Source organism: Phyllobates terribilis, unplaced genomic scaffold (assembly GCF_046119375.1).
Source record: "Phyllobates terribilis strain yellow unplaced genomic scaffold, ASM4611937v1 Scaffold_3__8_contigs__length_932513732, whole genome shotgun sequence".
NCBI lineage: Eukaryota > Metazoa > Chordata > Amphibia > Anura > Dendrobatidae > Phyllobates > Phyllobates terribilis.
In genome coordinates, this window is record NW_027362763.1 from 515823461 (window position 1) to 515850547 (window position 27087).

The 27087-nt window shown below is 44.1% G+C and overlaps 1 protein-coding gene across 6 annotated transcripts in view; it reads left to right on the forward strand.

Moving 5' to 3' along the window:
- Window positions 1-27087, forward strand: part of LAMA2 (laminin subunit alpha 2) — a 1447346-nt gene that overhangs the window by 882152 nt on the left and 538107 nt on the right. The window lies entirely within an intron of this gene.

The following is a 27087-nucleotide window of genomic DNA, read 5'->3' on the forward strand; positions in this document are numbered from 1 at the left end:
CAGTTTCCCTGACCCTATGTGGTGCCTTCCTAGCGGGTGTAGCGAGGGGCTGCGCCACATAAAATGTCACAGCCTCCTGTTTCTAGCTGAGGGTCGTTTCCTGCCTCCACTAGTTTCGGGGACCGGTCTCCCCCTTTGGCCTGACCCCTCCACGCAGGTGGATTCGGGCGTGCGGTGGCGACTCGCCCGTCCGCACCCCTGAGATCCCTTCGTTCCTCGTTCCTGGAGCCTTCTCCGCTCCTCTTCCTTCCTTCTCCCTCTTCCAGGCCTGGGCCTCTGTTACTAGGCCCGCCTCCGGAGCAGAGCTCATGCAGAGCCCCTGCTCCCTGCCACTTCTGCTCAGACTTCTCTGCACTGAACTAAGATGGTGCCCACCTTTTATACTCCCTTCTCAATGCACCCAGGAACTGCTTCCTCCCTGCTCCTGCACTACAGGGTTCCCCTTCCTCAGTGTTCCCTCCCCCCACTCCAGCCAGGGACAGGGACTGTCGTGCCCATCTCAGGGGCATATTGGTCGCCCTGCCCCACGGCAATGTGGTGTAATGCATGCAGGTGTCGGGTCCTGATCCACACTACATCCTTACCTGAGAGTGAGATATCACACCTCTGGGTGAGGTGCAATACCTCTGTAGCAACCGAGCCCTCAGGGTGCTACAGTTCCATTTATCTTCAGCCTAGGTGACGTATTGCGATACAGGGCCGTGATTTTGGCTATAAAAGGGTCCCCTAGACCCCTACCCCAAGCTTTTTAAGAGAATCATATATGGCGTGCCAGGAGACTCTATGGAATGCTTTCTCAGCATCCAACAAGAGTATCTAATTACAAATTTTTAACTGCATCTAGCCCAGGAAATACTTTGTGCCTAGTAGCAGTGTCTGCTAGTCAGCGGATTATCCCGGCTGTTAAGCAAGCTACACCACCTGTAGTTTGGACACTTCATTTTTTCAAAGGAAATGCTTCGGGACCACGGGATACTCAGTGAAGAGCATCAGGAGGCACCCCAAGGCATAGGGGCTCGGACTGGCAGTAGGATGCCTTGCGGTGGACAGCCGAGCTCGATCCTTATAAAAGCTTTTTAACTGCAGCAGCTTTAGTGGACGCTACTGGAGCTGGAATTACGCGGCTGCTGGCATGAGACTTGCCCTCCAATAAATCCTTGTAAATGGATTTAAAGTGTATTTATTCAAATTAGAGAGACAATTTAAATTAAAAAGCTTAGAGCTGCCTCCACCACAGGGGGGCTCGCTCAACCCACCAGCGGACAGGCACCAGTATTGGGAGAGGGGGGCTGGCCGTCAGGGCTCACCGCGGCTCTGGCACAAACCCGGCGACACGGAGGTGGCACGGGCAGGAGCGGACTGAACGTGTCGGCTTCTCACTTTTTGGATTTTAGAAGGGCATGACATGCCTATATCTGTGTCTCCCCCTCCTTTTACTCCTCCACCTCTTTTCTTTTCACATGACTATATGTACTTGTCACTTTTCCATGTGTTAGTTGTGTCTTCTGAGCAGTTTGTCAGCTTTTGGACACCTTTGAAGGTGTTTTCTATGTGTTTCTATGTGTTTTTGTTTGCCTGCCATTGGTTTTAACGGTGTTCGAAGGTGTTCGACGAACAGTTCGACGAACAGTTCGGCGAACACACGGGTGTTCGACGAACCGAACTCGAACACTACGGGGGTGGCTCAACACTAATCAGCACTCAAGGAATGTATATGCAACTTTTGGCTCTGCAAACTTTGGCTCTAGAAATTCTCATAGTTTGAAGAGCCGAAAAGTTATATATACTGTACATGAATGAATAAAGACTACATTTTTTTCAATATTGCACGTCTGGAGTGCTCCCATTTATGCAGTCTGTCTATCTATCTATCAATCTGTAATAATTCAAGGCAGCGCCAGTAAAAAGGCAGGGGTGCAAACCTCCCAGGCATAAACCAATCCTCCAATATATGTACCAAATGATGGCAGCACTCCCAAATTAGAAAAAATGAAGATTTTAACGGCCGATAGTGAGAAAGTTCCTCAATTGGACCAAAACGTTGCCGTCATTACATTTTTCATTTTTTCTAATTTGGGAGTGCTGCCTTCATTTTGTCCATCTATTCTATCTATCTATCTATCTATCTATCTATCTATCTATCCATATATCTATCTATTATCTATCTATCTATCCATATATCTATCTATTATCTATCTATCTATCTATCTATTATCTATCTATCCATATATCTATCTATTATCTATCTATCTATCTATTATCTATCCATCTATCCATATATCTATCTATTATCTATCTATCTATCTATTATCTATCCATATATCTATCTATCTATCTATCTATCTATCTATCTATGAATATATCTATCTATTATCTATCTATCTATTATCTATCTATCTATCCATATATCTATCTATCTATCTATTATCTATCTATCTATCCATATATCTATCTATCTATCTATCTATCTATTATCTATCTATCTATCTATCCATATATCTATCTATTATATATCTATCTATCCATATATCTATCTATGATCTATCTATATCTTTCTATCCATATATTATCTATCTGTTTATTTATCTATCTATCTGTCTGTCATTTTGTCTATCAATCTGTGTATCTATTATTTATATCTATTGGTCAAAAATCTGTGCATCTATTTAAATGTATTTAGACAATATACAACAGCTCTCTGCAAATATTGGATGCGTGAATTACACTATTGCTACAAAGTTTAAACATGACTTTATTAGCACACATTTTGATCAAAATATATATGCCTATCAGCAAATGACTAAGCAACATCTTATAGATGTGCCCTACACTACTTTGCCAGAATTTAAAAACACTCTAGGAAAAATGGATGAATATTGTGCATGAACCTAGGAGTTAGCTACACCTAAAATGCACAATGAAGAAAATGTTGAAATTCGCTTGCACTTTATGTGGTATCAGGTGCCGCTAATTTTCTCTATTTGGATTACTTTCATCAAAGTGTTTATGTTCATCTGTCAATGAAATTACTCTGTTTGTCTCTCTACATAAAAATATGACAGTATTACTAGTCGATTATGGTAAAAAAAAGTTATAATCACCAAATGCAAAACATTTTAGATTACAAAGAGCCTTTCTCACGTGATTACAACAGTGTATCAAATGAAAAATAGAGTACTACATAAAAATCAATAAATCATACAGTGATCAATAAATGTCACAATACTCAAGTATGTTGTGTGGAACATTACATCATGTTATGTGTACATAATCACCCAATCTATCTGTGTAACAAGATCACACTCATCATCATATAATGTAAAATTATTATAGATACAGACTCATTTGTATAAAGTATATGCAAGTGTATGTCCCAAGTGTGATACAGTATTTTAAAATCATGCTCATCCAACTCCTCCATGTTGTAAGCGAGCTCAGCTTCTATACAGGTGTACTGAGCATTATCAAGGCGGACACAGGAATGTCATCTCACCTATTTAACCACAGTGGAATGCTCCAGAGCACATGCGCGCTCCACTCCTACAACCCACAGTGTGCCATCTTAAAGGGAATCTGTCAGAAGGATCAACCCTCCCAAGCCATCTATATGGCATATAGGCCATAGAAAGTTGAAAAAAATGACATCTTGATATCTGCAATTCGATGACTTATTTCAGAGTAGAATCATAGAATATTAGTGTTAGAAGGGAACTCCAGGGTCATCGTATCCAATCCCCCCTGCTCAGACAGATGTCTGTCCAGCCTCTGTTTGAAGACTTCCATTGAAGGAGAACTCACCACCTCTCGTGGCCGCCTGTTCCACTCATTGATCACCCTAACTGTCATCAAGTTTTTTTCTAATATCCAATCTGTATCTTCTTCCTTTCAGTTTCACTCCATTGCTTCTTGTGTTTCCACGTGCAAATTAGAATAAGGATGATCCCTTTATACTAGCACATCCTTTCAGATACTTGTAGACAGATATTAAGTCTCTTCTTAGCCTTCTTTTTTACAAGCTCTTTTTTGCAAGAGTAATCCACATTTTACTTAATATGTAATGAGTTCCAAAAATCTATGGGCCAGACATAGACCTCCTAGAGAATCTGCCCCAAAGCTTTTTTTTTTAATGAAAGGGGGATTAACCAGTGTGAGGCATGTAGATCAGGAGTGCAATGTAGATGAACAGGAAAATACAATGGCGCAAAAGCTTCTTATCCAGGTAACAGGAGAGCTAGGGTACAGGGAATTGCTCACCTGGTAAGGTTGTAAATCACAATATGCAATGCACTGGATGAGGCTGCTGCAGACCAGCATGACTGTCTAGGAAACAAGAAGTAAGGAAAAAAGGCTTTTTTTTCTGCGCTGCCAAATCCAGAGAAAGGAGCAATAACCAGGATAAAGAAATGCGGTTTATTGTCAACATGTTTCAAAGTGAAACAAACTTCTTCCTCAGGACAAACCACAAGTGGAGCACTTTTTTTCTCTACTTTTTGTTTCATGTAGATCAGGAGAGCAGACTTTCAGTCATTACATGACTCACACTGATAATGCCTCCTTTCATGTAAAATAAGCTCTGGAGATAGACTCTCAGGAAAAACAAACAAAAACAAGGATTTATCTGAAATAAGATATTGGATTGGAGATATCAAGGTATCATTTTATTCAGTTTCCAATGAACTATGACCCCATATAGACAGCTTAGGAAGTTTGATTCTACTGACAGGTCCCCTTTAAGTGAGAGAAAAGCCTTTATGGCACTGTGTAGGGAGAGTGTAGGCAGAGTGAGTATCAAAACTTAAAGTGGGTAAGTAGCATTCTGCATAATGGTTGATATCTTATGAGCATTGTATGAAGAAATGACAAATGCCTCCCATAAAGAAATAAATGTGTCATGTAATATACTGTAGGATCCATGCATTTACCTTATATAAGATCAAAAGTTTATTTAACATAGTACAGAAAGTAAATGTAATAAAGCACGACTGAAACCTCTTGGTGTGAATCAAGCCATATAAATTTAAATATTTGACAAAGATAACATAAGTAAACACAAAATGCAGCTTTTAAATGAAGGTATTTTTTATTAAGGGAAAATAAATCCAAACCTACAGGGCAATGTGTAAAAAAGTGATTGCCCCCTAAGCCTAATAACTGGTGGGCCACCCTTAGCAGCAACAACTGCAATAAAGCGTGTGTGATAACTGGCAATGAGCCTTTTACAATGCTATGGAGGAATTTTGGCCCACTCATCTTTGCAAAATTGTTGCATTTCAGCCACATTGGAGGGTTTCCGAGCATGAACCGTCTTTTTAAGATCATGCCACAGCATCTCAATCCGATTAAGGTCAGGACTTTGACGAGGACACTCCAAAGTTTTAATTTTGTTTTTCTTAGGCCATTCAAAGGTGGACTTGCTGGTGTGTTTTGGATCATTGTCCTGCTGCATAACCCAAGTGTACTTCAGCTTGAGGTCATGAACAGATGGCGGATATTCTGCTTCAGGATTTTTTGATAGACGGCAGAATTCATGGTTCCATTTACAACAGAAAGTCTTCCAGGTCCTTCCAAAAAGTTCATCTTTTGTCTCGTCAGTCCACAGAGTATTCTCCCAAAAGTCTTGGCGATGATCAAGATGTTTTTGGCAAAACTGAGATGAACTTTTATGTTTTTTTTGCTCAGCACTGGTTTTTATCTTGAAACTCTGTCATGCATGTCATTTTTGCCCAGTCTTTTTCTTATGGAGGAGTCATGAACACTGACCTTAACTGAGGCAAGTGAGGCCTGCAGTTTTTTAGATATTGTTGTGGGATCTTTTGTGACCTCTTGGATGAGTCGTCGTTGCGTCCTTGGGTTAATTTTGGTCAGTCAGATACTCCTGAGAAGATGCACCACTGTTTCATGTTTTCGTCATTTGTGGATAATGGCTTTCACTGTGGTTTGCTTGAGTCCCAAAGCTTTATAAAAGGCTTTATAACCTTTTCCAGACTGATATATCTCAATTACTTTGTTTCTGGTTTGTTCCTGTAATTCTTTGGATCACAGCATGATGTCTAGCTTTTAAGCAACTTTTGATCTACCTCACTTTGTCAGGCAGGTCCTATTTAAGTGATTTCTTGATTGAGAACAGATGTGGCAGTAATCAGGCCTGTGTGTGTCTAGGAAAATTGAGCTTCCCAAAGATGTGGTAAACCACAGTTAATTTATGTTTTAAGGCGGAGGATGGGGTCAATCATTTTTTCACACAGGACCCTGTAGGTTTGGATTTCTTTTTCCCTTAATAATAAAGACCATCATTTAAAAACTGAATTTTGTGTTTACTTGTGTTATCTTTGTCAAACATTTAAATTTGTTTTGTGATCTGAAACATTTAAGTGTGACAAACATACAAAAGAATAAGAAATCAGGAAGGGGGCAAGCACCTTTTCACACCACTATATGTAAATATCAAAAATTAGAAGATATAATGCCTAGACTATATCTTGAGCTGACAAAGTAAGTGTATAGAGGGATGCATTATAATAGTATCGGGATGACATACTAAGGTAAAGAGATAGACCGAAGTTTCAAAGTATATAGTACCCATTATGGCCTGTTAAGGCTGTAAGGGACAAATGTTAACATACACATTAGATGACTGTCGGCCCAACGATGATATTATTCTGCTGTCTTTCCCATACTCCAAAACGCTTGTTTGGCTGAGTAATCCTATGTTCTCTGAGAGAGCTTTCACCAGACAAACCTGGGGGTGACTTGTCTCTGGGAGAACAAAGCGATCGGCAGTCCAAAATCGCCCGGTAAACACCAATCAACATCTCCCCCAACAATCGGTTTTCTAGGTCCCCCATATACATTAGACTGACGACTGAACCCCACAATAGAGGTGGAGTCTGCCAACATTAGTCTATTGTGTATAGGGGCCTTTACAGAGCTAATTGTTGCAGTTACAAACCTAATATCACCATAGTTTATCTTAGCTGAGAAAAAGAGAATTATCATAAGATATGTAGAATTTCTTCCCAATATACCTGTTGTGCCTGCCATATAGACATAAGATCAGACTACATGAAAGTTGTATGAGGTGGAAATACTTGAAATAGCTCTAGCAATGTGAAATAATTATCATTAAACAGCTTTGAGGGACTCAAGTGATGAATGTCCTATGCTAAGTATATTACATTACCCAAAAAAAAGATATTTGCATGCAGATTTTACTAGTCTGTCAGAAAAAAATGGACAAGTTAATGCTTTTTTAGAATCATTTAGCCACACAGCTATACTTTGGATGCAAGCCAGACAGATGAATTATTGTGTACTAGTTTTCATACTGAACACTACTTGCATTTTCCATTAGGATCACTGAATGTTAACTCTATTTTAGCCTCAATTTGCTGCAAATTACTATTTTAGTTTTGTGACATATAGAGAAAAAAACATTGTTCTTGTTTTAGTTTTGCTAGCTTTTATCATTTTCCAGCTTCAATCTACTATAACTTCTTTAACTGTGTAAAAACAATACATTATCACATTGCCGTTCTTTTATGTCAGGCATATCGTACATAATATAACACTCTGCTTAGGGAATTCTTATTTTCAAATAGTATTTATTCTTAGTTCATTCTTAACTATAATCTTATATCGTCACTACTGAAGTATAAATAAGCACAAATTATTTACAGTTAGTAAGTATTCATTTATCAAAAGAGTGATAAAAAAGGGTTGTCCGGTCCAAATCGATAAGTCTGCAGTCACTCTGTGTTACTGCAGATGCATGAATCCCCCCAGCGCAAGCACTGTGCACTGCGGGGATTCGCCGGTTTCTGAGCCAGGACCGGAGGGTGTGTATGCTCGATACATACTCCCGGCCAGAGCACGTCCATTGGGCATGGCCTGGCTCCATACACTTATATAGAGCAAGTCCTCTAGTCCACCTTGATAGTCGGGGTGCGGCCTCGCTCAATACAAGTGTATGGAGCGAGCCTGTGCCCACTAGTGGGGCTTTGGCCTGGATTATGTTCAACGCATACACACCCTCAGAAACCGGTGAATCCCCACAGCTCACAGTGCATGTGCTGGGGGGGGAATCATAAGTCTGCAGTCACACAGAGTGACTGCAGACTTATCAATTTGGACCGGATCACCCCTTTAAATCATATATTAGTTAGAGGAAAGTCAGCAGCACAGGCAATCTGAAAAAAGGGGTGCACGCCTCTAAGGTCTTGATCCAACAATCATCAATAGTCAAAAAATATGGAGAGCAAGGCAGCACAACCAGTGAAATGAACCTTTCTTTCACTCACGCATGGGTGAATAAATGGTTCATTTCACTGGATGGGTTGCCTCACTCTCCTTATTTTTTAAACTATATATTAGAACTTCAAAAATCAGTTGTTTACTAATTTGCAGTTAGGTTTTTTATATATAGAACTTTAGTCACAGGTGCAATCACTTTACATCATCATTAAGCTTCAATTATATCTCATCAAGTATTATGTAACCAACTTATATTATAGCCAGTTGGTGGGTGGTAGGTATCAGTCTGGTTCTGGATTTGAAATGGGTCCAGGACCTTCTGTGGTCTCCCATTTCAGTCCAGCCAGGGCTGATGCTGCTCAGCATCATCATCAGCCACAACACCTAGCTGGTCCACGAGACATACAGATTGTCTCCCATGTATTGGCACCTAGCAAGGTTAAGCATAGGTTGCAGAGGGAGACAGGGTGCTTGGAGTTTAAGTCCAGAATTCGCCGTACTGAGCATGCCCGTGACCTGGCGGATCGTGATTGGTGGTTTGGCACCCACCTGACCCAGTGACCTGGCATCGCCTGATTGGTCCACAGGTAACGTCACCAATGGCGCGTCGGTGGGCAGGGCTTAGTCTTTAAAAGGCTCGCCCATAAACATGGCGGCGCGCTCGGATCATTTGAGCAAGTGATGCTGCTGTGTGGACAACTGTGTTCCACGTGCTCCCTAGCTGTTCGCTCCGTGACCTGCCGATGCCAGTGTTCGCTCGGCTAATTAGCACAGGTCGCTTAGGCAGGTTAGTTCCATAGAGGCAGGTAGTTTCGTCCAGCAGTCTGGCTCTGCCAAAGGGGTCACCTAACACCCTGAGCAGCCTACAGACCTCCTATCCTTGGCTATCGCCTGTCAGCCACGTGGAGTAGTACTCTTCAGTCTGGTAGCACGCCGGCTGGAGGCAGGTGTACCCATTGGCGTAGTCACACACGCATCCTAGCGCCGCCACTGTAGTCCCTGTGCTGTAACAGGACTACAGATAATTTTTCTCTGCCTATCTCCCATGCTGTTAACGGAGATAGTGCGATTTGCTATACCCGTTCCAGTGTGCAGGAACACGGAAGGGTTTTACATTTAATTTGATTGCTTTCCTTTCCACCCGGAAAGTGTTCGGAAGCAGCCCACCAGGCTGCATCGCGGACCCCGGGGTCCATTAAAATAATGTTGTCTGCAACCGCCCTCCTGACAGTATCCGAGCACCAGGGTCTTGCCGAACATGGCCGACAATCAACAACTGCAGCTTTATATACAGCAATTGGAGACCAGACTTAGAACTCTGGAACAAACTGCTCCGGTCACTGATATCACTGCAGTAGCTTCCCAGGCGGCTGCTCTAGCAGCCAATATTATTAACTCAGCTGCGGTGAATACTGCAACCACTACAAGTGCCCCATTACCCCGGTTTGCTCTCCGAGAGAAATTTTCTGGGGATAGTAAACTCTGCAGGGGTTTTATTAATGTATGCGCCATTCATTTGGAGATGATGGAGGCACGTTTCCCCTCCGAAAGAGCCAAAGTGGGATATATCATCTCATTACTTTTTCACAGGGCTCTGGAGTGGGCTACTCCTATATGGGAGCGGAACAACCCGGTTGTAGTAAATGCGGGTCTTTTCCTTAAGACCCTAAAAAGTGTTTTCCTGGGTCCTCAGGTCACACATGATACGGCTCTTAAGCTCCTTGCGTTGGCCCAGGGTTCGGCCACCGCCAGTCACTATGTCGTCCAGTTCAGAACCTTAGCGGCTGAACTGGATTGGTCTGAACGGTCGCTTATCCCGGTGTTCTGGAAGGGTCTGGCCGGGCATATTAAAGATGCTTTATCTACCAGAGAGATTCCAACCTCTCTGGAGGAGTTAATATCTCTCGCTGACCGTATAGACTTGCGTCATGCAGAACACAAGTTAGAGCTAGAGGTCGGCAGACCTCAGTGTCTGTTGGCACCAGGCGTCTTTAGATCCAAACCCAAGACTCTCGACCCGGAGCCTGAGGCTATGGATATATCCCGGACTGAGTCTAGTCCCTCTCGATCCCGACCTGCACATCTCTTGGAGCACCCTGTAAATAAGAGTTCCAAGCAGTCGGTAAAACGAGTAGGTCTTACCACCGTTGGTGGAGGTATATTAAATTCCGGGACTTCTTCCTCCAAGTTATCATATGATGTGACATTGTCCTTTTGTAAATCTGCAGTTACTGCCAAGACGTGGGTGGACTCTGGTGCTGAGGGCAATTTTTTATCATCTACATTTGCTCAGAGGCATGCCATCCCTATTGAGCTACTCTCTAGTCCATTGAACATTTGTGTTGCCAATGGTTCACTCCTGGATGTGCAAATCACACATCAGTCGATCCCTCTCACCATGTCATTCCCTCACGGCCACCGGTAGGTTATCTCTTTTCTTATTATTCCCGGTGGATTAGACAAGGTGTTATTGGGTCTCCCTTGGTTACGTTGTCATACTCCACACATTGACTGGAATACGGGGAAAATTTCTTCCTGGAGTGAGAATTGTGCATCTCAGTGTTTGGTCAAAGTCACCCGGAGGGTAGTCTCTGATCCTTCTATCATTGCGACATCCGGTACAGATTCCTTGTCTGTTTCCAGGACCCGGGTCTTGTCAGATTATGTCGCAAAGAACTCTCAGGAAGAGAGGGTGGCTGCAGTGTCCTCCAATCCGGTTCCGTCGAGGAGGACGTTTGTTTCCCCTAATCTACGGAGTATGGTGCTCTCCTGGGCTCATGCCCCTAAAACCGGAGCTCACCTGGGGGTCAAACGTACCACTAAGTCACTTCAATGGTCCTATTGGTGGCCCCGGTGGCGCTAGGACATCAAGGACTTTGTTCTCGCGTGTCCCATCGGTGCGAGAGATAAATCTTTCTACCAGAGACTGGCGGGTCCTTTCCCTCTGTCACCCGTGAAGGATCCCACACATAGAGAACCAGTTGCCACTTCTTGCCATCCTGCTTCCCGCCCTAAAAAATGGTATCCTGTACAGCGGAGGGGTCAGAGTTTCGTGAATCCTCTCTGTGATCCGATGGACCACATCCTTGCCCCCCGGCTCATGGAGGAAAATGAGCGTCAAGTGGAGGGGGGATGTTAGAGGTCGGTCTGGTTCAGGATTCGAAATGGGTTCAGGACCTTCTGTAGTCTCCCATTTCACTCTAGCCAGGGCTGATGCTGCTCAGCATCATCATCAGCCCCAGCACCTAGCTGGTCCATGAGACATACAGATTGTCTCCCATGTATTGGCACCTAGCAAGGTTAAGCATAGGTTGCAGAGGGAGACAGGGTGCTTGGAGTTTAAGTCCAGGATTCGCCGTACTGAGCATGCCCGTGACCTGGCGGATCGTGATTGGTGGTTTGGCACCCACCTGACCAGGTGACCTGGCACCGCCTGATTGGTCCACGGGTAACGTCACCAATGGCACGTCGGTGGGCAGGGCTTAGTCTTTAAAAGGCTCGCCCAAAAACATGGCGGCGTGCTCGGATCATTTGAGCAAGTGATGCTGCTGTGTGGACAACTGTGTTCCACGTGCTCCCTAGCTGTTCGCTCCGTGACCTGCCGATGCCAGAGTTCACTCGGCTAATTAGCACAGGTCGCTTAGGCAGGCTAGTTACATAGTTACATAGAGGCAGGTAGTTTCGTCCAGCAGTCTGGCTCTGCCAAAGGGGTCACCTAACACCCTGAGCAGCCTGCAGATGTCCTATCCTCGGCTATCACCTGTCAGCCATGTTGAGTAGTACCCTTCAGTCCGGTAGCACGCCGGCTGGAGGCACGTGTTCCCGATGGCGTTGTCGTCACTGAATTTTGGGTCTTCTATCCTTTGGATTACGAACTCGAAGAGAATGAAGACACAGGACAGGATGTTTGTGTCTAAACATACTCTAAAAACTTTATTACAAAACACAGGGCTAATATACACCCTAAAGGCAGGAAACGGATTTGCCATATATGGTTCGATTATACAGTTTAGCTGAATAAGCGAAAAAAGCTAGTTTCTGTATGCTTTAAAATATTTAATTAGACTTATCTAGTTAGCAAGGTCATTTCATCTTTCTGCAAGAACACATTATTGCTACACTAGAAGAAACATCTGGCCAGGGAGAATCACGTTATCTTTTTAGCAAGGACACGCTATTGATACAAGAAGGAACATTTCAGCTTGCTGTTTTCACCTAAAATAACTGTCAGACTTATATAGCATAGATGAGGCCCTTAAACTTGAGCGACTCCATCTTCTGCTATAACATTCCATCCTTTTGTTCCTTCATTTATCAATACGAATTTCTATGTTTTCTTTTAGTACAACGCTGAATACACATTAAAAAAAGCTTAAAAACCAAATAAACCGCAAGACAGATTAGCAAAACCTGTAAAATAGCTTGTACTATACCAGCCAACCACCCACCAATACCTTTAAACCAATTTGCGGGATTTAGAAAGGAAAATCTCTGTGTGGAATTATTGGCCAAAGTATCTGAACAGTTCACCCAAAAGTTTATCTCTTCCCATGAGACTGGGACAGCGAGAAAGGGTATGCTAGTGGACGTCACAGGGGCATGTGTACATATCCAACAATTAGCAATGGTCTGGTTTTGCTCCTTTAGTCCATTGATTAGAGCAAGATGGTGTCTAATGAATCTATTGTCGTCTCCATCCATGGTGCCTAACCTAGTCCATGCACCTGTGGTCGCAAGTATGCAGGTAAGTATAAACAATGTCTTGATTCTTTGTCCGCTGGTTCTCCTAGTATCTTTTTGCAATGGGACGCGTGGATCCAGGTCTCTTTTCCCTCTAGCTTAACGGCTGTACTTGTGGTCAGCAGAACTTGAAAGGGTCCGTCAAACCGTGGATCTAGGCTTTTCCTCACGTGTCTTTTTATAACCACCCAGTCTCCAGGTTGCAGCATATGGCTGCTAGAGTCTTGATCTGGATCTGGAAGAGAACTGAAGACATTATCATGTACTTGCTTAATATTTTTGTGTAAAGCCCTCACATAGGAACTTAGCACATGGTTGTTCATTTCTAATGCTTGCAGATAGAAACACCCTAGGCTGGGTACGTTGCCAAACAATATCTCATATGGAGAGAGTCCAGTCTTTCTATTAGGCGTGTATCTTACTGAAAACAGAGCAGGGGATAAACAGTCCGGCCATGGTTTTCCTGTCTCAGCCATGGCTTTCTGAATTTTTAATTTCAATGTCCCATTCAGTCTTTCCACTTTACCACTACTTTGTGGGTGATATGGGGTATGGAATGCTTGTTGAATTCCAAGAGCTGACATGACTTCATTCATTATTTCACCTGTGAAGTGTGTACCTCTGTCACTCTCAGTTACCTCTGGTACCCCATACCTGCAGACCACCTCCGCAAGCAGTTTCTTTGCGGTTGCCGCAGCCGTGGCTTTGGCAATCGGGAAAGCCTCTGGCCATCCTGAGAACAAATCAATACAGACCAACACATAATCCCATGATCCTGACTTTGGCAGCTGAATATAATCAATTTGCAGTCTCTGGAATGGATAGAGGGGCCGGGGGGTGTGTTTGGGTGGTGTTTTAAACTACTCTACCCTGATTATGTGTAGCATATATCATGCACCCTTGTACCAAGTTTTCAATACAGGTGGAGAATCCTGGTGCCACCCAATGTTTCTGCATCACACTCATCACACCCGTTTTAGATTGGTGTGTCGGCCCATGTAGTATCTGGGCAGCTGCTGGGTACAGTGCCCTTGGAAGGCATCGTCGTGTCCCTTTCCCCCATACCCCATTTGTTTCATTCAGGCATGCACCTTCCTTTAACCACTTATCAACCTCCTCCTTTTGAGCCTGAGCCTGCATTTGGGATAAGATGTCCTCCGACACAAAGGGGTTTTTAGGGGCACTTAACTGACGTACTGTTGACCCTTGTTGCGGCTTACAGGCTGCTGTTTTTGCCGCTGCATCTGCCATCGCGTTTCCTCTGCTTACCTGGTCGGTGCGTCTGGTATGTGCTCTTACCTTTATGACAGCTACTTGTTTAGGTAGTTGTAGCGCATCAATTAACTGCTGGACCGCATCAGCATTCTTAATGGGGTGTCCTGCTGCCGTCAGGAAACCTCTTGACTTCCATATTGGACCAAAATCATGCGATATACCGAATGCGTACCTAGAATCTGTGTAAATGTTAACAATACTACCTTCCGCTAGTTTACAGGCCTCGGTTAGGGCCCTAAGTTCAGCTTCTTGAGCCGACTGGTGTGGGAGCATTGGTTCTGCCTTGATTACTGCATTGAGGGAGACAACTGCATATCCAGTATGGAAGGTACCTGAATCGTCCCGATGACGGGATCCATCTACAAAAAATTCAAAATCTGCATTTTGTAATTCATGTTCAAATACAGTAGGTAAACCTGCCGTTTCGTGTGCCATCATTTGTACACAGTCATGAGGAACTTCCTCTCTTGGATCTTACTTAAAAAGCACAGTACCTGACTCCTCCTTTAGATCCGAGAGAGGTAACAAAGTTGCTGGATTCAGGGTAGTACACCTCTGTAAAGAAACATTGGGAGGCATTAACAGTGCACATTGTAACCTGAGATGACGTGCTGCTGAGAGGTGAGCGGGTTGCACTTGATTCAATATAGTGTAGACATCATGAGGTGTTAGAACGGTGAGCGGGTGGTCAAGAACAATGTCTGCGGATTTATGGAGTAATAGTCCAACAGCATGCAGAGCACGTACGCAGGATGGTGCACCTCTGGCTACCGCATCTAATCTGCCACTAAAGTAGGCAACAGGTCTCTGATTATCACCGTGTGTTTGAGTTAAAACTCCTGCTGCATGTCCAGCTTGTTCATGAAGGTACAGAGTAAATGGGAGCTCATAATTAGGGGTACCCAAAGCTGGAGTGGCCAAAATACGGTTCTTGAGAGAATAAAAACAGTCTATTGCCTCTGATGTTAGTACAAAAGGTGTTGGGGTAAGACAGTCATAGAGGGGCTGCATCAAAATAGAGACGGCATGAATCCACTGTCTGCAATAGGAAACAAGTCCAAGAAAAGTTCTGAGGGCTGCAACATTAATGGGGACGGTGAATGCCTGTACTGCTTGTTTGCGTGCATTTGTTAAATGACGAGCTCCTGGTGTAATGAAATGTCCCAAAAAGGTGACTGAAGATTTACAAAACTGAAGCTTATCTTTCGATGCCTTGCAGCCAGCGCGATAGAGAAACAACATAAGTGATATAGTTGCACTATGACATTGTTTCCTGGAGGGGGCACAAATGAGCCTGTCATCGACATATTGCAAAACAACGATATGTGGTTCAGACCATCCCTCCAGTATTTCCTGCAGACTTGCAGTGTACATTGTGGGTGAATTCTGGGCACCCTGTGGCAACACTGTCCATGCATATTGACTGCCCTGGAATGTGAAAGCAAACAGGTACTGGCAGTCAGGATGTAATGGTACACTGAAAAATGCATTTGCCAAATCGATCACTGAAAAACAAAGAGAGTTAGAAGGTATCTGTGACAGAAGAGTATGCGGGTTGGGCACAACTGGTGTTAGAAGTTCTGTGGCTTTGTTAACCAACCGGAGGTCATGGACCATTCTATATGCGGCCGGTTGTCCTGGCACACTCTTTTTCTTTACTGGGAACAGGGGAGTGTTGCAAGGGGACTGGGTTTTGACTAGGACTCCTCTCTGTAGTAATTTTTGGACCTGCTGGGCTGTGGCATTCTCCTGAGCCGAGCTAAGGGGATACTGCCTCTGTTGAGGCAAGATGGCTCCTGGTTTTAATTTCACCATTACTGGTTGAACTCTTAACCTACCAACATCTGTTTTGTCTGAGGCCCAAAAATCATGTGGTACAGCCTGCTCCAATATCGGGGAAACTCATTTGTCTCTTCTATGCTGGCAATATCTAGTGACATAATTTTGCAAAGGGTACTTGGTTTTAAACCTGGGGTCATGGTGACAGTGCCATCGGGATGATACTCAATATGTGCTTGTAATTGGGACAACACATCATTTCCCAAAAGGTTACATTGGCCTCGGGGCGATACAATGAGCTGGCTATGTACAGTAGCTCCTTGAATTTGCAGGGGAATTCTTTTAGTGACAGGGAGCAGGACAGACGGGGAATTGAAGGGGGTGGCAATGACATGATGTGAAAAATCAGTGTCAGTATATGGCCAATCACCTTGCGTAATTACTGAATTGTCGGCCCCCGTATCTACTTGGAAATCGATTTCATGTCCCCCTGGTAGGTTCACCTGCACTATACAACTGGGAGTTGGGGGTAAGGAGATGAGGGGGTTCATGTGCAAGCTACCCTCATCCTATGGGGGCGTTGTTTGGTCGGCTGGAGGACCCGTACTCTGAGCATTTGGATACGGGTTGGTCCAACAGTTCTTTCTAAAATGTCCTGGCTTTTTACATCCGTAACACAGTTTCTGTCCTCCTCCTTCAGTCCGTCCTCTGCCTCTGTTGTTTCTGGGGGTCGTCTCTACTATATGTATTCTGGCAGCTCTTTTTGCCTGCGCTATGTCATGCTGTGCCCCCTGAGCTATTCTAGCTAAATCTTCTGCCTTCACTGATCTCCAGTCCGGTCTACTTGCTTTTACCTTCTCTGCAAATCTCTTTCTTTAGTCCATTCATGAAAGCACTTGCTAATACCCTCTCACTAGTCTTATTCCCGGGGTTGAACCCCATTTCTGACCAGGTTTTCTTTAGTGCATAGAAATAATCCTTAGGATCTTCCTCCTTTCCCTGCACTCTATCTTCTAGTGTAACTTGCTTTTCTGCTTGCCTGTCTTGACATGCTTTTACCAACGCTGCTGCGAATAGGACTCCAGCTGCTGCATCATTAGATTCTGCATCTACGGGTCCGGTCCTATTGGCATACTGTTTTTTTGTCCCATCTATCAACCTATCATACCGGGCTTCATCTGCCAATTTTCCCTTAATTACCCCCTGCAGATCTATTCTAGTGGCATGATACGTATCCTGTATGGTGGTGATCATTCTAGCAAAACCCATAGGGGACTGGGATGGATCTGGCAGCTGGGAGATCAGTGCCAACTGCTCTGAAGGGCTCCATGGTCTATACATTAACATTGTACGAGCTTCCTGACCTGGAACCACTGCATCCCCCCCTGCTGCTGCTGCTGCTGGTGCTCCTGGCACAACTACCGTCCTCATTGGGAATTGTCTAGCTGGGTGGGGTCTCGGTCCTCCACATGCCACACAGATGTCTACTGTCAAGGGGTTCTGCTGTCCACATCTGGCCCAAACCCAACATTTAGGTTCCTGGGAATTCTGGTACTGGGGTGGGGGTGAAGTCGGGAGCGGACAGGGAGGAAAATCTGTCATTCCAGTTTTTGTCAGTCTGTAACGTCCGTCTCCTAATTCTTCAATCTTTCCTTCAAAATAAGCGCATGCATTCATCCATACATCCACTGTCTCCAACAGACCCTTATCTTTCAGCCATCCATGATAGGAGTTAAAGAAGGATTTCCATTTCTCTCCATTCATCTCTCCATTCTCATTCATTCCCGCTTTACACAATATTTTGTCAATTCCAATCAGTGCCTGTTTCCCTTCTCTGCGTACCACTAAGTCTTTGGCTATAATGCCTTCCTTGGCATTTTGGTTCCCCATTTTTTTGGTTCTCCTCACCTAGAAGAGACTCCTCAGTCACTTAGACAATGGTCACTTAGACAATGGGCCACAAAGGTTTCTGAACCATTCCACTACTAGCCTCTCTAGGACTTATACGCCAACCAGAAAAACAGACCAAAAACATCAATCCCGGGACACATCCACAACACAATCATCGGATCCATACTTTCATTCTTAAATTCTCCAAAGGATAGAAGGCAGGACTGTCAATTTATCTGAGGGATTCTACTGGTTCAAAGGGACCTGAGCCAGACAACAATCTGTTGAATTACCTGGGGAGCCAACCGCTCGGGGGTGAGGGAGTCTCTTCTATGCAGTGATATAATTAGGTAGAATATAACAGTTATTCTTACCTCAGCGCTGTATATATCACCAACAGAGAGCTTCACTCGTCCCACGTCTCGGACCGGTCGAGCACCCTTGGGTAGATTAACTCAAGGTCCCTGTTCGAGGCGCCAGCTGTCGTCGCTGAATTTTGGGACTTCTATCCTTTGGAATACGAGCTCGGAGAGAATGAAGACACAGGACAGGATGTTTGTGTCTAAACATACTCTAAAAACTTTATTACAAAACACAGGGCTAATATACACCCTAAAGGCAGGAAACGGATTTGCCATATATGGTTCGATTATACAGTTTAGCTGAACAAGCGAAAAAAGCTAGTTTCTGTATGCTTTAAAATATTTAATTAGACTTATCTAGTTAGCAAGGTCATTTCATCTTTCTGCAAGAACACATTATTGCTACACTAGAAGAAACATCTGGCCAGGGAGAATCACGTTATCTTTTTAGCAAGGACACGCTATTGATACAAGAAGGAACATTTCAGCTTGCTGTTTTCACCTAAAATAACTGTCAGACTTATATAGCATAGATGAGGCCCTTAAACTTGAGCGACTCCATCTTCTGCTATAACATTCCATCCTTTTGTTCCTTCATTTATCAATACGAATTTCTATGTTTTCTTTTAGTACAACGCTGAATACACATTAAAAAAAGCTTAAAAAACCAATAAACCGCAAGACAGATTAGCAAAACCTGTAAAATAGCTTGTACTATACCAGCCAACCACCCACCAATACCTTTAAACCAATTTGCGGGATTTAGAAAGGAAAATATCTGTGTGGAATTATTGGCCAAAGTATCTGAACAGTTCACCCAAAAGTTTATCTCTTCCCATGAGACTGGGACAGCGAGAAAGGGTATGCTAGTGGACGTCACAGGGGCATGTGTACATATCCAACAATTAGCAATGGTCTGGTTTTGCTCCTTTAGTCCATCGATTAGAGCAAGATGGTGTCTAATGAATCTATTGTCGTCTCCATCCATGGTGCCTAACCTAGTCCATGCACCTGTGGTCGCAAGTATGCAGGTAAGTATAAACAATGTCTTCATTCTTTGTCCGCTGGTTCTCCTAGTATCTTTTTGCAATGGGACGCGTGGATCCAGGTCTCTTTTCCCTCTAGCTTAACGGCTGTACTTGTGGTCAGCAGAACTTGAAAGGGTCCGTCAAACCGTGGATCTAGGCTTTTCCTCACGTGTCTTTTTATAACCACCCAGTCTCCAGGTTGCAGCGTATGGCTGATAGAGTCTTGATCTGGATCTGGAAGAGAACTGAAGACATTATCATGTACTTGCTTAATCTTTTTGTGTAAAGCCCTCACATAGGAACTTAGCACATGGTTGTTCATTTCTAATGCTTGCAGATAGAAACACCCTAGGCTGGGTACGTTGCCAAACAATATCTCATATGGAGAGAGTCCAGTCTTTCTATTAGGCGTGTATCTTACTGAAAACAGAGCAGGGGATAAACAGTCCGGCCATGGTTTTCCTGTCTCAGCCATGGCTTTCTGAATTTTTAATTTCAATGTCCCATTCAGTCTTTCCACTTTACCACTACTTTGTGGGTGATATGGGGTATGGAATGCTTGTTGAATTCCAAGAGCTGACATGACTTCATTCATTATTTCACCTGTGAAGTGTGTACCTCTGTCACTCTCAGTTACCTCTGGTACCCCATACCTGCAGACCACCTCCGCAAGCAGTTTCTTTGCGGTTGCCGCAGCCGTGGCTTTGGCAATCGGGAAAGCCTCTGGCCATCCTGAGAACAAATCAATACAGACCAACACATAATCCCATGATCCTGACTTTGGCAGCTGAATATAATCAATTTGCAGTCTCTGGAATGGATAGAGGGGGCGGGGGGGTGTGTTTGGGTGGTGTTTTAACTACTCTACCCTGATTATGTGTAGCATATATCATGCACCCTTGTACCAAGTTTTCAATACAGGTGGAGAATCCTGGTGCCACCCAATGTTTCTGCATCACACTCATCACACCCGTTTTAGATTGGTGTGTCGGCCCATGTAGTATCTGGGCAGCTGCTGGGTACAGTGCCCTTGGAAGGCATCGTCGTGTCCCTTTCCCCCATACCCCATTTGCTTCATTCAGGCATGCACCTTCCTTTAACCACTTATCAACCTCCTCCTTTTGAGCCTGAGCCTGCATTTGGGATAAGATGTCCTCCGACACAAAGGGGTTTTTAGGGGCACTTAACTGACGTACTGTTGACCCTTGTTGCGGCTTACAGGCTGCTGTTTTTGCCGCTGCATCTGCCATCGCGTTTCCTCTGCTTACCTGGTCGGTGCGTCTGGTATGTGCTCTTACCTTTATGACAGCTACTTGTTTAGGTAGTTGTAGCGCATCAATTAACTGCTGGACCGCATCAGCATTCTTAATGGGGTGTCCTGCTGCCGTCAGGAAACCTCTTGACTTCCATATTGGACCAAAATCATGCGATATACCGAATGCGTACCTAGAATCTGTGTAAATGTTAACAATACTACCTTCCGCTAGTTTACAGGCCTCGGTTAGGGCCCTAAGTTCAGCTTCTTGAGCCGACTGGTGTGGGAGCATTGGTTCTGCCTTGATTACTGCATTGAGGGAGACAACTGCATATCCAGTATGGAAGGTACCTGAATCGTCCCGATGACGGGATCCATCTACAAAAAATTCAAAATCTGCATTTTGTAATTCATGTTCAAATACAGTAGGTAAACCTGCCGTTTCTTGTGCCATCATTTGTACACAGTCATGAGGAACTTCCTCTCTTGGATCTTCCTTAAAAAGCACAGTACCTGACTCCTCCTTTAGATCCGAGAGAGGTAACAAAGTTGCTGGATTCAGGGTAGTACACCTCTGTAAAGAAACATTGGGAGGCATTAACAGTGCACATTGTAACCTGAGATGACGTGCTGCTGAGAGGTGAGCGGATTGCACTTGATTCAATATAGTGTAGACATCATGAGGTGTTAGAACGGTGAGCGGGTGGTCAAGAACAATGTCTGCGGATTTATGGAGTAATAGTCCAACAGCATGCAGAGCACGTACGCAGGATGGTGCACCTCTGGCTACCGCATCTAATCTGCCACTAAAGTAGGCAACAGGTCTCTGATTATCACCGTGTGTTTGAGTTAAAACTTCTGCTGCATGTCCAGCTTGTTCATGAAGGTACAGAGTAAATGGGAGCTCATAATTAGGGGTACCCAAAGCTGGAGTGGCCAAAATACGGTTCTTGAGAGAATAAAAACAGTCTATTGCCTCTGATGTTAGTACAAAAGGTGTTGGGGTAAGACAGTCATAGAGGGGCTGCATCAAAATAGAGACGGCATGAATCCACTGTCTGCAATAGGAAACAAGTCCAAGAAAAGTTCTGAGGGCTGCAACATTAATGGGGACGGTGAATGCCTGTACTGCTTGTTTGCGTGCATTTGTTAAATGACGAGCTCCTGGTGTAATGAAATGTCCCAAAAAGGTGACTGAAGATTTACAAAACTGAAGCTTATCTTTCGATGCCTTGCAGCCAGCGCGATAGAGAAACAACATAAGTGATATAGCTGCACTATGACATTGTTTCCTGGAGGGGGCACAAATGAGCCTGTCATCGACATATTGCAAAACAACGATATGTGGTTCAGACCATCCCTCCAGTATTTCCTGCAGACTTGCAGTGTACATTGTGGGTGAATTCTGGGCACCCTGTGGCAACACTGTCCATGTATATTGACTGCCCTGGAATGTGAAAGCAAACAGGTACTGGCAGTCAGGATGTAATGGTACACTGAAAAATGCATTTGCCAAATCGATCACTGAAAAACAAAGAGAGTTAGAAGGTATCTGTGACAGAAGAGTATGCGGGTTGGGCACAACTGGTGTTAGAAGTTCTGTGGCTTTGTTAACCAACCGGAGGTCATGGACCATTCTATATGCGGCTGGTTGTCCTGGCACACTCTTTTTCTTTACTGGGAACAGGGGAGTGTTGCAAGGGGACTGGGTTTTGACTAGGACTCCTCTCTGTAGTAATTTTTGGACCTGCTGGGCTGTGGCATTCTCCTGAGCCGAGCTAAGGGGATACTGCCTCTGTTGAGGCAAGATGGCTCCTGGTTTTAATTTCACCATTACTGGTTGAACTCTTAACCTACCAACATCTGTTTTGTCTGAGGCCCAAAAATCATGTGGTACAGCCTGCTTCAATATCGGGGAAACTCATTTGTCTCTTCTATGCTGGCAATATCTAGTGACATAATTTTGCAAAGGGTACTTGGTTTTAAACCTGGGGTCATGGTGACAGTGCCATCGGGATGATACTCAATATGTGCTTGTAATTGGGACAACACATCATTTCCCAAAAGGTTACATTGGCCTCGGGGCGATACCATGAGCTGGCTATGTACAGTAGCTCCTTGAATTTGCAGGGGAATTCTTTTAGTGACAGGGAGCAGGACAGACGGGGAATTGAAGGGGGTGGCAATGACATGATGTGAAAAATCAGTGTCAGTATATGGCCAATCACCTTGCGTAATTACTGAATTGTCGGCCCCCGTATCTACTTGGAAATCGATTTCATGTCCCCCTGGTAGGTTCACCTGCACTATACAACTGGGAGTTGGGGGTAAGGAGATGAGGGGGTTCATGTGCAAGCTACCCTCATCCTATGGGGGCGTTGTTTGGTCGGCTGGAGGACCCGTACTCTGAGCATTTGGATACGGGTTGGTCCAACAGTTCTTTCTAAAATGTCCTGGCTTTTTACATCCGTAACACAGTTTCTGTCCTCCTCCTTCAGTCCGTCCTCTGCCTCTGTTGTTTCTGGGGGTCGTCTCTACTATATGTATTCTGGCAGCTCTTTTTGCCTGCGCTATGTCATGCTGTGCCCCCTGAGCTATTCTAGCTAAATCTTCTGCCTTCACTGATCTCCAGTCCAGTCTACTTGCTTTTACCTTCTCTGCAAATCTCTTTCTTTAGTCCATTCATGAAAGCACTTGCTAATACCCTCTCACTAGTCTTATTCCCGGGGTTGAACCCCATTTCTGACCAGGTTTTCTTTAGTGCATAGAAATAATCCTTAGGATCTTCCTCCTTTCCCTGCACTCTATCTTCTAGTGTAACTTGCTTTTCTGCTTGCCTGTCTTGACATGCTTTTACCAACGCTGCTGCGAATAGGACTCCAGCTGCTGCATCATTAGATTCTGCATCTACGGGTCCGGTCCTATTGGCATACTGTTTTTTTGTCCCATCTATCAACCTATCATAGCGGGCTTCATCTGCCAATTTTCCCTTAATTACCCCCTGCAGATCTATTCTAGTGGCATGATACGTATCCTGTATGGTGGTGATCATTCTAGCAAAACCCATAGGGGACTGGGATGGATCTGGCAGCTGGGAGATCAGTGCCAACTGCTCTGAAGGGCTCCATGGTCTATACATTAACATTGTACGAGCTTCCTGACCTGGAACCACTGCATCCCCCCCTGCTGCTGCTGCTGCTGCTGCTGGTGCTCCTGGCACAACTACCGTCCTCATTAGGAATTGTCTAGCTGGGTGGGGTCTCGGTCCTCCACATGCCACACAGATGTCTACTGTCAAGGGGTTCTGCTGTCCACATCTGGCCCAAACCCAACATTTAGGTTCCTGGGAATTCTGGTACTGGGGTGGGGGTGAAGTCGGGAGCGGACAGGGAGGAAAATCTGTCATTCCAGTTTTTGTCAGTCTGTAACGTCCGTCTCCTAATTCTTCAATCTTTCCTTCAAAATAAGCGCATGCATTCATCCATACATCCACTGTCTCCAACAGACCCTTATCTTTCAGCCATCCATGATAGGAGTTAAAGAAGGATTTCCATTTCTCTCCATTCATCTCTCCATTCTCATTCATTCCCGCTTTACACAATATTTTGTCAATTCCAATCAGTGCCTGTTTCCCTTCTCTGCGTACCACTAAGTCTTTGGCTATAATGCCTTCCTTGGCATTTTGGTTCCCCATTTTTTTGGTTCTCCTCACCTAGAAGAGACTCCTCAGTCACTTAGACAATGGTCACTTAGACAATGGGCCACAAAGGTTTCTGAACCATTCCACTACTAGCCTCTCTAGGACTTATACGCCAACCAGAAAAACAGACCAAAAACATCAATCCCGGGACACATCCACAACACAATCATCGGATCCATACTTTCATTCTTAAATTCTCCAAAGGATAGAAGGCAGGACTGTCAATTTATCTGAGGGATTCTACTGGTTCAAAGGGACCTGAGCCAGACAACAATCTGTTGAATTACCTGGGGAGCCGACCGCTCGGGGGTGAGGGAGTCTCTTCTATGCAGTGATATAATTAGGTAGAATATAACAGTTATTCTTACCTCAGCGCTGTATATATCACCAACAGAGAGCTTCACTCGTCCCACGTCTCGGACCGGTCGAGCACCCTTGGGTAGATTAACTCAAGGTCCCTGTTCGAGGCGCCAGCTGTCGTCGCTGAATTTTGGGACTTCTATCCTTTGGAATACGAGCTCGGAGAGAATGAAGACACAGGACAGGATGTTTGTGTCTAAACATACTCTAAAAAGTTTATTACAAAACACAGGGCTAATATACACCCTAAAGGCAGGAAACGGATTTGCCATATATGGTTCGATTATACAGTTTAGCTGAACAAGCGAAAAAAGCTAGTTTCTGTATGCTTTAAAATATTTAATTAGACTTATCTAGTTAGCAAGGTCATTTCATCTTTCTACAAGAACACATTATTGCTACACTAGAAGAAACTTCTGGCCAGGGACAATCAAGTTATCTTTTTAGTAAGGACACGCTATTGATACAAGAAGGAACATTTCAGCTTGCTGTTTTCACCTAAAATAACTGTCAGACTTATATAGCATAGATGAGGCCCTTACACTTGAGCGACTCCATCTTCTGCTATAACAGCGTAGTCACACACACATCCTAGCACCGCCACTGTAGTCCCTGTGCTGTAACAGGACTACAGATAATTTTTCTCTGCCTATCTCCCGTGCTGTTAACGGAGATAGTGCGATTTGCTATACCCGTTCCAGTGTGCAGGAACACGGAAGGGTTTTACATTTAAGTTGATTGCTTTCCTTTCCCCCCGGAAAGTGTTCGGAAGCAGCCCAGCAGGCTGCATCGCAAGCTCCGGGGTCGGTTGCGTTCCATTAAAATAAAGTTGTCTGCAACCGCCCTCCTTACAGTGGGCATATTTCTTACTTTCGGGAGTAGGTTCTAACATTGACTTTTTATAATCTTACAATGTAGCTCTAGTGAAATACTATTAAATATTGCCCATTTCTTCACTATTGCAGTTGAGTTTCATGGATGCCAAACTCATTTAATAAAACACCAAAACTTGACACAGAATGTACAAAATACATTACAAAGATTATTAAAGTGTATCTCCGCTTTCAAAAGAAAAGTGATTATAGTGCAGGACATTGCAGTATATTCATTTTTCAGAATGACTCTATTAGAAGATTTTGCAGTTAACCACAGCACGGACCACCCGAGGTCTGTTCTATGGGCTGAACTAAACTAGGCAACGTCGTATTTCGGCATGCAGGCTGTTGTCTTCAGTGTGGGAGTGAGAGTCATAGGATTTTACAGTGCTCAACATAGTAGCTAAGAGCAACAAGCAGGACATCGTTTAGTGAAATGCAAACTGAAGAAGAGACTTTGCATGGACCATGCAGCTGGTTAAAAACAAAATCCTCTAATAAAGTGATTTAGAAAAATTATTATACTGCAAAGTCTTCATTAATAGTTGTTTTTATTTTGAAAGTGGGAATACTTTTTTTTATCAGATTCATTTTTATTAAAGAAGTTTTTCAACTATTAAAACACAAACACATAAATACAGAAAATAAAATAAATTCGGCCTACATTAAGCATCCACATGTTGTTCCAAGGCAATAATGGGAATTTACACTAAAATATAATTTAACAAACCTTCAGAATTTCTATTAAGACATTCCCATTAAACATTATAGTAAATACCAGGACCAAGGCAGTAAAATGCATTGGAATGTAGTCAGACTCTAGTACCAAAAAGTGGTGTACCTTTTAAATGCATAAGTGGTCAGAATCTTGGGGGTGGGGTGGGGTAAAAATGGTCAATAATTTAGCCTACACAATGCTCTATTGGCTTTTTGATGCCTCATAATCTGTGTCTCTATAATTAATACATATCTGTATTAAGCATATTGTTAGAGTGGCTGTAGAGCAGAATACATTTTTTTTTATTTCAACTCTCCGTTATGGAGAAATTAGAAAAGTATTTGGCACCTAATAAGTAGTGTTGAGCCACCCCCGTAGTGTTCGAGTTCGGTTCGGTTCGTCGAACACCCGTGTGTTCGCCGAACTGTTCGTCGAACACCTTCGAACACCGTTAAAACCAATGGCAGGCAAACAAAAACACATAGAAACACATAGAAAACACCTTAAAAGGTGTCCAAAAGATGACAAACTGCTCAGAAGACATAACTAACACATGGAAAAGTGACAAGTACATATAGTCATGCGAAAAGAAAAGAGGTGGAGGAGTAAAAGGAGGGGGAGACACAGATATAGGCATGTCATGCCCTTCTAAAATCCAAAAAGTGAGAAGTCGACACGGCCAGTCCGTTCCTGCCAGTGCCACCTCCGTGTCGCCGGGTTTGTGCCAGAGCCGCGGTGGATCCTGACGGCCAGCCCCCCTCTCCCAATACTGGTGCCTGTCCGCTGGTGGGTCGAGCCCCCACCGCGGTGGGGGGGGAGTAACATCTGCAGAAGAAAGACCATCTTCCAGCCAAG